Below are 12,312 nucleotides of genomic sequence, written 5' to 3'. Positions count from 1 at the left end.
TTTATTGTAAAAATAAATATATTATATAATAAAGATATAATATGTATTTCAAATATATAATATATATTTTTTATCAACGGGTTCGACCCTTAAACCGCCGGTTCCGATCCGGAACCGCCGGTTCACGGTTCAACAAATCTGGAACCGGCCCGGAACCGCCATTCGTACGGTTTCGGGCCGGTTTTAGTCCGGTTCCGAGTTTGACCGGTTCCGGGCCGGGTTTGACCGGGCCGGTTCCGGGCCGGTTCACGGGCTGACCCGGCCTATGGCCACCTCTAACCTATATAAATTTAATGACACATGGCAAGAATAAATGTAATAATCGATCAATAATATCATTTAACTCTAGTTAAAATAGTATCAATTAATAAGATATTTATTGATTAGTTACTATATTTATTTATTAGTTATTGTTCATAATTATGCACGACAAAGTAGATTTATGTAAGAATTTTTTTCTGATTACCGTACTATGTTGAACAATAAAAATATTAAGAATTTTTTTAGTAGTAGAAGAATATATATATATATATATATATATATATATATATATATGTCACCATTACAATACATTATAAAAAAATACATAATTAATGGAAAGTAAATAATATTATTGAACTCTAATAGCTAATAGGTTTATGTGATTCATTTGTTTTTCATTTTAAAGAATTAATAGTCTAAAATTTATTTTGAGTGTTCAAATGTTTTTTTATTAATAATATAAAAGCAGTTAAATTCTACACTTTTTCAAAAAGAAAAAGTATGTGGCTTATTTGCGAAAATAATATTCTACCTTGATATAAGACATTATTTATTAGTCTAATGGTGAAAAAAAAAACTTTACGACTTGTTATAATTTAAATCAATTTTTTTAATATTTATAATAATAGCCAAATTTTATTTTTTTTGTTGTAATAATAGCAAAATTGCATTTTTTATGTGAAATTTTTGGTTTAATCACCAAAAAAAACTCCACCTTTTAGCCCCTTTTCAAATGCACCCTAACGTTGCAGTTTATCAGCTGCACCCTAATTCGCACCTTTGATTTTTAATTCCACCCTCAAGTACTAAATTGATCTCTTCTCCATTTGGAAAAAGTTAAAATAAGTCATCCATTTTTGACTTTTTGTGTGAAAAAGAGTTCAAACGAGTACTTTATAAGGATTTTTATGAATTTTTTCCGAGTGAAAAAAAGTCCAATTTGATTTTAAGGGTAAAATTGAAATCGAAAGGTGCAAATTAGGGTGCAGCTAACAAAATTGCAACGTTAGGATGCAACTGAAAAGGGGCTAAAAGGTGGGGGAGTTTTGGTGATTAAGCCGAAATTTTTTGAGTTAGTTTGAGTTTTTTGCCATTTTTATGATTTGTAATATATTATTATTCATCAAAACATATAATAGTACCCTATTATTTTAATTGAAAACAACAAATTTAAACACTACTGTTATAGTTTTTTCTATTTATTATTCTTATTAACTCACACTACTGTAATAATTTTTCTCTATTTACTATTCTTATTAACTCGTGACTTGGGAGATTCTTGGAGTGGAGGGAAGTAACAAAAGTAGTTTTCAAAATAATTATTCTAATTTCAAAAACAAATATTATATTTCCCTTAAAAAGAAAATAGCATGCTCAATGACAGTTAAAAACTATGAAAAAACAGCTGAAATAATAAAAAAATTGTACTTTTTATGTGAATTTTTTTAAATTAGTTTGATTTTTTTGCCACTTCTTATAACTTGTAATATACTATTATTCATCAAAAAAATATAATAGTAGCCCATTATTTTAATTTAAAACATCAACTTAGACACTACTGTTATAATTTTTTCTATTTATTATTCTTTCTTTTTTTTGAAACTTTCTATTTATTATTCTTATTAACTCGTGACTTGGGAGATTCTTGGAGTGGAGGGAAGTAACAAAAGTAGTTTTCAAAATAATTATTCTATTTCCCTCAAAAAGAAAATAGCATGCATAAAAGGGCAGTTAAAAACTATGAAAAAATAGCTGAAATAAGAAGCTGACAAAACCACAAAAAATAATGATAAATAATAAAGATTCGTTAATAAGATTGAAAATAAATATTAGTAGATGAAATAGAAGTGGCTACAGGTGTCGGACAATGACAATACAGAAGATGTCTTGGTTATTTAGAGAAAGAGAAGAGAAGTACGGTGCGAGCAACTATGCTTCTTTTGTGAAATTCATACCAATCAATCATACCTAATATGATTAATTAATTGATTGTGATTGAGAATTTTAGATATGAACAAAATTTTAATTCTACTACATCATGACATTTTTAAGTTAATATTTTAAGATTTTGATAGCAATAGATAGAGTTGTATCACAAAACCATTATGAACAAAGGATCAATTCACCCCCTTAACTTGGCACGAAATATCAAATAAGTCATTTTGGACGATTTTGGTACAAACAGACCCAAAAGTTGCGTTTTTGACTCAAATTCACCCTTCTGACACAAAAAGAGAGTGAGATACTTAATGAAACAAAATTAACTTTAATTAACCTTAATTAACCTTAATTTAAACTCTAATTTAGTTAATTAATTAAAACACTAATCAATAAAAAGTTAGGGACCTTTTTCACCCTTTTTCCTAACTAAACCTAATTAAATATAACTAAACCCTAATTAGACCTAATTAATTATAATCCATTACAGCCGCCACTGCCTCCTTATGCCGGAAACCTTCTCCCGCTGTCAACTTTATGTTGGATCTGCTGCATCTGGGTTCGTCCACTCGTCTTCAACAGCATCAACATCATTCCAAAATCAAACTATTCCCATTCAACATCAAAATCCTCCACAAATCTAACCTACACAACTCTGTATAATCTAAACAAATTTTTCAATTTCATAACAGAATATAGAATGAAAGAACTAAGCAATTTATTTCAATTTCATAACAAAAAAAAAATCAATTGCATAAATCGAATGGCCGCCTCCATCATTTTTTGGGGACCATACTCCGTTGCTGCTGCTACCGGAGGTGAAGAGTGATGTTGCTGCTACTGGAGGCGATGAGTGTTGCTGGTGCTCTAAATCAAAGATCTACAATCGCTGCTGCTGCCGTCACGCTGATGTTGTCGTCACGTTGCTGCTGCCGTTCAACGTTGCTGCTGCTGTTCAATGCTACTCCTCGTACAACACCGCTCCGTTCTTCTACTGCGAGACAAAGCAGACGAACCATCTGGGTTCGTCTGCTTCTTCATCAATGAAGAAGCAGACGAACCCAGATGGGTTTGTCTGCTCCGTTGGGCTGAAGAACAGATCTGGCAGCGGCAGCAATGAAGGTAGGTGGAAATGGTGGATGGAGGGTGGTGTGTGAGGAAAGGAGAAAAGAAGAAATTAAAAAAACCCCAGAGAAAATGGGAAGAAGAAAGGTAGGGTAGGAAAAAGGTAAAATTAAATCCCTAAATTTTTCTTTAAAAAATTAAATGACTTTTAAACTTTTAAATTTATAGGGTTATAATTGAATTTTGTAAATGATTATATGTCAATTTGAATATTAAAATAAATGTTAAGCATCTTTTTAAATATTTTTCCATTTCAAAATGGAGAGTGTAATACACTCACTGGAATGCGACTAGCTAAGGACTGTCGAAGGGTCTTTTTGATACGAAAACGCAACTTTTGGATTTATTTGTACCAAAAGTGTCGAGAATGACCTATTTGATATTTCGTGTCAAGTTGAGGGGGTGAATTGATCCTTTGTTCAAACCATTATCAACTATAGAGATGGCAAATTCTGATCTCATACTTCTAACTCAACTTATTTTCATATACTTCTAATACAAATGTAATCTCTTTTTTTAAAAAAAAAAAAAATTGTACCCGATAGAAAAATGGATGGGATAAAAATATCAAGAGTTCACTTCAATTTGAAACGTCAATTACAATAATTTATGCTATTTTTTTTACTATGTTAGAAATAGAGAGTTGAGTAGATTGAAAAATAAAATTAGTAAAATACCAATTAACCATTAAAAAATATGTACATTGACTTTTATACTGGTAAACTAACGGCTATAAACCTAACGGCTATTAACTTAACTTTCTGTTAGATACTTAACAGAATATAACAAACTAACAGACCTATAACTGACTTACTAACATTATAACTAACTCACTAACACACGCATTCTGTGTTGCTGACTTGTATTATAATGCTGACTGGAGTGAGGCTTGTTTACTGGACTAAGGCTTCTTCATGTTCTTGAACTGGTAATCCTCATATGTTTAACATCTCCCCTCAAATTGGACAATAAACACTGTGAAAAAGTCTGCTAGTTGTTGGTTGGAAGAGATGGAAAAGATATGTATGAGTCTAGATTCCAGATTATGTCTAACTATGTGACAATCTATGTCTTTGTGTTTTGTCCTTTCATAAAAAACAGGGATGTGAGCTATATGACATGCTGACTGGTTATCACAATAGAACATAGCTGGCAATGATGAAGTGATTTGTAGTAGAAGGTATTTTAGCCACTGAAGTTCACAAGAGACATTAGCTAATGCCCTGTATTCAGCTTCTGAGCTGGATTTGGAAACGGTTGCTTGCTTTTTAACTTGCCAGGAGATTAATGATTCTCCAATGAATATGCAAAATCCTGTGATGGACCTTCTTGTGTTAAGGCAGGTTGCCCAATCTGAGGTTTTAAGAAAAAAAAATTATGGTTTTAAGAAAAGTAGAAGATGAAAAAGATGAAGAGTAGAGAAATGTAATATTTTTATAAATTAAAAAGTTAGGTTAGTATTGTTTATTAAAAAAAATAAGATAGTATTTTTGTAAATATTTCACTTTTTTATAGTATAGGGTATAAATATTCTTGGAATTTTTGAGATTTACAGAAAGATGGGGTTTTTTTTTCTTCAGAAACAATCAAAATTCTCTCTTGGTTTATATTTATACAGACCCAACTTTTCATTTTCTATAATACGATACACGCTTGTTAATATATCATTTATACAGTATATTATCTTTCTTCTCCATGTTTTTTTTCTCATTTGCTTGCTCTTCTCGTCTTCTATTTTTCCCCTTTTTCATCTCCAAATCTACAAACGACAAGCACCGGTATTTCATCATTATGTTGCCGCCGTTGTCGTTCCACCGTCGCCGTCCCACCGTCCCGTTTCTTTTCACCTTCAGATCTGAATCTAATATTGTCATTTTGTCTTCACTATTGCTCTGTTACAGCCATCGTTCCGCCTTCACTATTATACTGTTGGTACCGTTCTTTCACATTCACTATGGTTTTCGATGTCGAAGTCATTCTCTCCGTTTGTTACCGTCGAAGCCATTGTCGTCGTTTTTCAATTTTGATTTCAGATCTGAAATTCCTCGTTCATCTTCTTCTTCTTCTTCGTTTTCATATCTATAGTTTTCTTTTTTTTTGTTATTATTTTTATATAACAGTAATTTTTCATCATGAAACATGTATAAATATTATCTTTAAAGAATAATACTACTATTTTTTGTGTTACATTTATGATTTTATTGAATTAAATTCAATTATTAATTTCTGCATTTTTATTGTGTTTGGTTGTATTTCTGCATTTTGTTTATTTTGCAGCACGATTTATTGATGATGGTTGATTGCTGAATTATTATAATATTACAGTGTTGTTGATTTTATGTTGATGTTGTGTTGATAATCAATTGATTTTATGTTGATATTTGGTTGATTTTAGCATTAGCGAAGAAGGCCATATTATACGTGAAATAAAATAATAAAATTAAAATTAAATTGAAACAATGTTAAAAACATAAAAATTAGTTTACAAAGAGTTAAAAATGTAAATTAGTTAGTTTATATGTTGTTGAGATTGGTTGATTTGTGTTGATTTTATGTTGATATATGAAAAAAAAAATTAAATATATGATAAATAGTAAATGCTGCTTAATTACGAGCAAAAAATAAAAAATTGTATAAAAAAGATTTACAAATTGATATTACTCAGTTTATTAAATGTTGTTGATATTGTGTTGATGTTGTGCTGATGTTAGAACAAACTAAAAAATCAACAATTAGAAAAAGTCAAGAATAAAAATCAAAAAGAAATTTAAAATTTTAAAATTAAATATATGATAAATATTAAGTGTAAAAAAATAATGAAAGAAAATGTTAAAAAAATGAAAGTTAACATAGAAAGTAAATTTTTTAAAAAATTAGTATAGAAAATATTAATGTGAAATGCAAGATTTAAAAAAGGTAGTATAAAAATAAATGTCGTAAAAATATAATAATATTATATATAAAAGGGGCATTTATCAAAAAGAATGGAAATAATTACATAAATACATATTGACTTTTTTTATTTATAAAAATTTTAGTTGATTTACAAATATTTACAAAAATATTAAAAATAAAAAATAATTACAAAGATACGGTGTATACTGTTGGTATAATGTCAGTATACTAATAAACTAAAAGTATAGTAAAATTATATGAACATTATACCCATATTACACTTACATTATACACATCAGAACATAAAAATACTCCCTCCGTCCCAATAGATTTGTCCACTTTGATAAAAAAATTTGTCCCAATTCAAAAAGTAACTAACTTTTATTCTCAATTTCATATATTACCCCTATTTGAAATCCACAAATGAATAAAGTGAAAGTAAATTGCATGTGGACCCTACATTAAATAGGGGTATTATAAAATATAGTAAGTAAAATTTTATAAAATTTATACACAATAATTGCTTTTATTAAACTGTGTGATAAAGGCAAAGAGGATAACTCTACTGGGACGGAGGGAGTATTAAATAAAAAATTTACCAAAATTATATAAAATCGTATACTAAAAGGTAAACTAATAATATACTAAAATTATACAAACAATATACCAAGAGTATACACATCAAAATATAAAAAATTTACCAACATTACACCACATTATATACTAAAAATTAAGCTAACAATATACTAAAACTATACCACAATATACAAATCCCCAAGTTCATTACCAATTATAGTGAAAAATACATATAAAAAAATATACATGTTATCAACTAGAAAATATAAAAAAAAAATTATAATCGATATACCGAAAGTATACTGAAATTATACCAATAATAAATCAAATACTATTTTCAAATTCTCTGGTTTATAGTATATCAAAATTATATCATAATTATATCGACATTATGCACATCGTACTTTTGTAAATAATTATTATCTTTTTGTAGTTTTGTAAATAATTTTAAATCAGTCGATATTTTTATATAAAAAAAAATCTATAGATATTTTTGTAAATATTTTAAAATTTTAAATACTTTTATCATCATCCCTATATAAAAGGATCCAGAAAAATGTACATATAGGCCTGCATGTTTTATTAGGCCTTCTCTAATGTTGACTTGCAATCAAGCATTGTGTTCTAATCAAACTATATAGGCCTTCTTAGACCTGGGCCAAATCAAAAGCCTAACGTATCTTAAACCTAGAGTAAAATTTCTAGTATGAGCATTGAGCACTATTTAACCGGCTACAACCAATGTTTTGAAAACGGGACCAGACCGGCCGGTCGGACCGGATTAACCGGGAACCGGGAACCGGCTGCCTGTCTGGTCCGGTTTCTGGTGAAAATCGTCTTTTATAAAAATCGGTCAAAACCGGTCAAAAACCGGATTTAACCAGAAAAATCCGGTTTTTCATAAAAACCGGACAAATTCGGTTTTCAGAAAATTAGCCAAAAAGGTACTTTTCTTGATAAAAAAATGCATGTGTGGTCCCCTACCTATGTGTCTTTTTATTTCTCTCTCATTATTTCTCTCACCCATATGCACTTTTTTATCTCTCATATTAATTATGACTCTTACACAAATTATTTTCTCTCTCTCACATGTCATTTTAACTTTAATAAAATAATATTTTCACTCAAATAAATAATTATACTCTCTCTAATATTACTATTATACATAAAAAAATTATATTTATAATTATATATTTTATTTATAAAATGTCATATTATATTTTTTAAATTTAATAATTATTAATTATTAAATTTTAAAATTTATATATTTTTCTCTTCCATATAAAAAAAATTCTTTTATATACTTATTTATGATTATATTTTTATACAATAAATTATTTTTAAATTTTAAATAAAAATATGATGACATGTTAAATTAAAAGTTTTTTTCTTTCTCATACAATATTATTATTCTATATACACTTAAATGTTACTCAATTATAAATGTATTTCACGCATTTAGTAAATAATTGTCTAATTTTGATAACAATTTTTATTAAAATTAAAATTTAGTTTTTCCATTTAGAATAAGTATTTTATATATTTTTAAACATTGATTATTTATAATTATATTTTATATAGTAAAATTTAAAAATTATTTATTTAAATATTTAATCATATTTTTTAATTTATAATACATATATTTTTAATTTAAATAATTTATATTTATTATAATTAAAAAATCCGGTTGAACCCGGTTGAACCGGTCGAACCATAAACACTCGGAGAAGCCGGTTTGATCTCCGGTCCGGTTTTAAAAACATTGGCTACAACTATTCACATTCTCTCATATGACTTTTGAACTCCACTTTTTATAAAAAAAAAAAAAAAAGAATTAACATTCCTTTGCAGGTAAGAAACCATTTGTAAGGCCATCTCCAACCCACTCTATAATTGGAACTCTATTTTTTAGAGATAGAGTAAATTTTTCTCCAATCACAAACTCTATCTCTATCTCTAAACAAATTTTCGTCCAACCACAAACTCTATATCTAACTCTTAAACAATATTTTAAAACTAAACTATTTTATTATTTTAACAATTTAGCCCAAATTAATTTTTTTTACATATTCATCCTAAAAATAAAAACATATATTTTTTTATCAATAGTAAAATAATAAATTTAAATAAATATTTTTATTATATATATTTTACTAAATAAAATTAGATAAAATGTTACTCCCTCCGTCCCGTTTAAGAAGTCCCATATTCTATTTTGGGATGTCCCGTTTAAAATGTCCCATTACTATTTTTAGAATATTTTTCCATTAAATACCCTACTTTACCCTTATTTTAGTTATCTTAAAAGAGCTCTATAGAAAATTCCACTATCATTAATAGGGGCAAAACATGAAAAGACAAGAATAATTAATGTTTTCTTAATCTGTGTGTAAAGTCAAATGAGACTTCTAAAATGGGACGGAGGGAGTAATATTTTTAATAAAATATATCTTGAACGCTATTCAAGATCCTAAAATCCGTGCTCATATTGAAAGTGAACAAGCACGAATTTTAGAGACAAGAGCACAACAATTTCGACAACAATTTTTCGTTCCCCATTCTTTTGGTGAATACTATACTAATGTTACTGGAGGTGGAAGTGGCTCACACGAAAATTAAATTATTATTATTATTATTACTATTATTATTATTATGGCGGTTGTTATTTTTTTATTGTTGTTGTTGTTGTTATTTTTATAATTGTTTGTATTATTTATTAAAATATATTTTTTGTTAATTTTATATATTATTAATTTATATATATGCGGTTTTTTAATATTTATAATTTTTTAAGAAGTCATATAAAATATATAATAGAGATATAAATTTTTAATATTTGAATATAGTAGAATATAATTGTATAAATTAAAGTTAATGGGTTAAACTAGTAATTAGTAAACATGAAAAAGTACAAAATAGCCCTTATAGAGATGTGAATAGTAAAACTCTACATGTAGAATTTACTATTCAAAAACTCTAAAAAAAATGGGTTTTTAGAGTTGAATTGGAGTTGCCCAACTCTAAATGGTGGGACTCAACTCTTTTTTAGAGTTGGGTTGGAAATGCCCTAAAGTGCTAATAGTTGTTGTATGTTTGAGCTTATACAGACTAAGTTCGATCCAGTTTAGAAATTAGGCTTAACTTATTATAAAAATTATCTACTTTTTATTTTATTTTATTTACGTTTTAATTTTTTATTTGGTCCATATATTTTTAAAGACAGTTTTATGTAGTCTTTTTATTTTTTATTTAATAATTGTATTTTTAAAAATAATTTACTTACTTTCTGACACTTTTACATTTTTATTAATAAAAAATGTCTATAAAACTATTTTCAAAAATAGGAGGATCAAATAAAAAAAAATTACAAACAAATTAAAGAAAAAAATAAAAGGACATAAACTATAGGATAGGTTTTACCTAAAAATTAACTGGATTAGTTAAAAAGTTGTTTATCATTTTTTTTTTTCAAAAAATAAAATAGTTACAGGATATGTTATAATACATCATTATATATCACATCAATATGCCAAATTCTATTTTTCTTTTGATAATTTGAGAAAGAGAACGCTTGTGAAAGGAATTGAACCCACGATCTTAATAGTTTACTGTCTAACTTTTGTACAATTTGAACTACAACTTGTTGGTTGCCAAGTTCTATTTATAAATGATGTTATAATCGTATTAAATTTAAAAATAGTTCAAATAGAGAAAAAAGAAACTTATGAAATACAAATGAATTTTTAATTCTTTAAATTGTCATCTTAAATTTTCGAAGTCTTTGACACAGATAGAAGGCAAGATCTTTTTTTACCATAATAGTTTATTTAATGTTTATTTTGGCCAAAAAAGATACAATGGATATAAAGACCAAAAAACCGTTTATTATCCTTTGTAGATATCATAATAATTGTTAATATTTTTTTTGAATAAAAAGTTGAATCTTATTAGAATAAAATTAATTTTTAAGATTTTTACTGGAAATAAATAATAAGATTTTAATCGGGCTCGAGTCCAGTCCGCAGTCTTTTTAATTTTTTTATATAAGCTCGGCCTGAGCCAGGCTCAGACTTTATATTTCCTATACAAATTCGGCCATAACGCTATATTTTTGCGGGCTCGGGCCGGATTTGGGGGAATTTACATGAAAATTCTTTAAAATAAAAGGCTGAGTCCACCCATAAAATAGCCGGCTCTTTTCGTGCTCGAGCTCGGGCCGGGCTTGGGACAAAAAATCATTGCCCAACCTCAGCTTTAAAGACAAGTGTGAGCGGAGCGGGTTCCGGGTACCGCTCGACTAAGGCTTATGGCTGACTTCTCGATATAAAAATGGTTTGAAAAATGGAGTCGCCACCTAGTTCAACTAGGAAATGCCTTTTAACCGACTAGATAGCCTTACTTGCCTCTGGTATGACTATCGTGCATCGGACCAAAGACTAGGGTTCGTGAACCTCCTTGAGACTCTTGTGCTTGACTTATCTATTACCGGCTTTATTTACTGGACGTATTCGTTTTATATCTTATCTCAAAAATATATGCAGTTCACAGGATATGAAAGTTGTAAATAAACATTCATGAATGCAGTAAACACGTTTGGCGCGCATATGATTCGATCTGGACTGACATTTGAGGCAAGCAGCAGGTACTCCTAAGCATACATCTAACCTTAGAGGATCTAGCAAATAGCATAAGTCTGGCTGGTCTGGACTGATTACATGCACAAAGCTAAAACCGGATGTATAAGTGTGATTGATTGATTTTCTGAGGTGAGTCTTGAAAAAACTATACAACCGTTACTACGTTTTTGTATTAGTCGTACGATGTCTAAGTGATGGGCTGAAATTGCATTAATTGGAATTTTAGGTGATTAGTCCTTTAACTGGTTATTATTGATTTGGAATGTTTTTGGAAAACAGTAAACAGTGCAGGCATGCTTAGGGGCAGTTGAATATAGATACAAGGTTAGAGATATTTTTAAAGCTCGTTGACTCTGAGTGCTTGACACTCGCGCGGGTTTTGACCATCGGTCCAGTCAGAATGGGCTCTCGGTCAGATCACAGGAGTTGTGCGTCTCGTCGATCCGGTTCTACTAGTTTGATCCGGAGTTGATTCCGAGTTCAGGTTAGTCCGGAATCGGCTCAGGAAGTTGCTGGTTTGCTAGGCCTCAGACTCGTGGGCCCGGTTTATACATTATGTTACATATTTGGACATCTGAGTCCGTTTTACATGGGGTATGGTCCGTTACAATACATAATATAATGCTACACTAAATTATCTATGTCTGAGTTCAAACTGGGCCTGATTTGGAGTCCGGATGAGCTCGGAAACACGTTTTGAAGTTCAGTTCACATCTGAAAGGATCTGGAAGCAAATATAGGAAGAGGCGACAGCGAAGAACACGGCGCCAGCTTAAGCTGCCGGCGTCGACAGGATGATGTGGCGCCGCCGCCGGTTACAACGGCGGTGGCGGGGGATTTTTGACAGCAGTTCTGGGATTTTATTTCGCTTCGTTCTCAC

This window comes from Mercurialis annua, linkage group LG6, assembly GCF_937616625.2.
Source record: "Mercurialis annua linkage group LG6, ddMerAnnu1.2, whole genome shotgun sequence".
Taxonomy (NCBI): domain Eukaryota; kingdom Viridiplantae; phylum Streptophyta; class Magnoliopsida; order Malpighiales; family Euphorbiaceae; genus Mercurialis; species Mercurialis annua.
Note: the sequence above shows the minus strand (reverse complement) of the source record.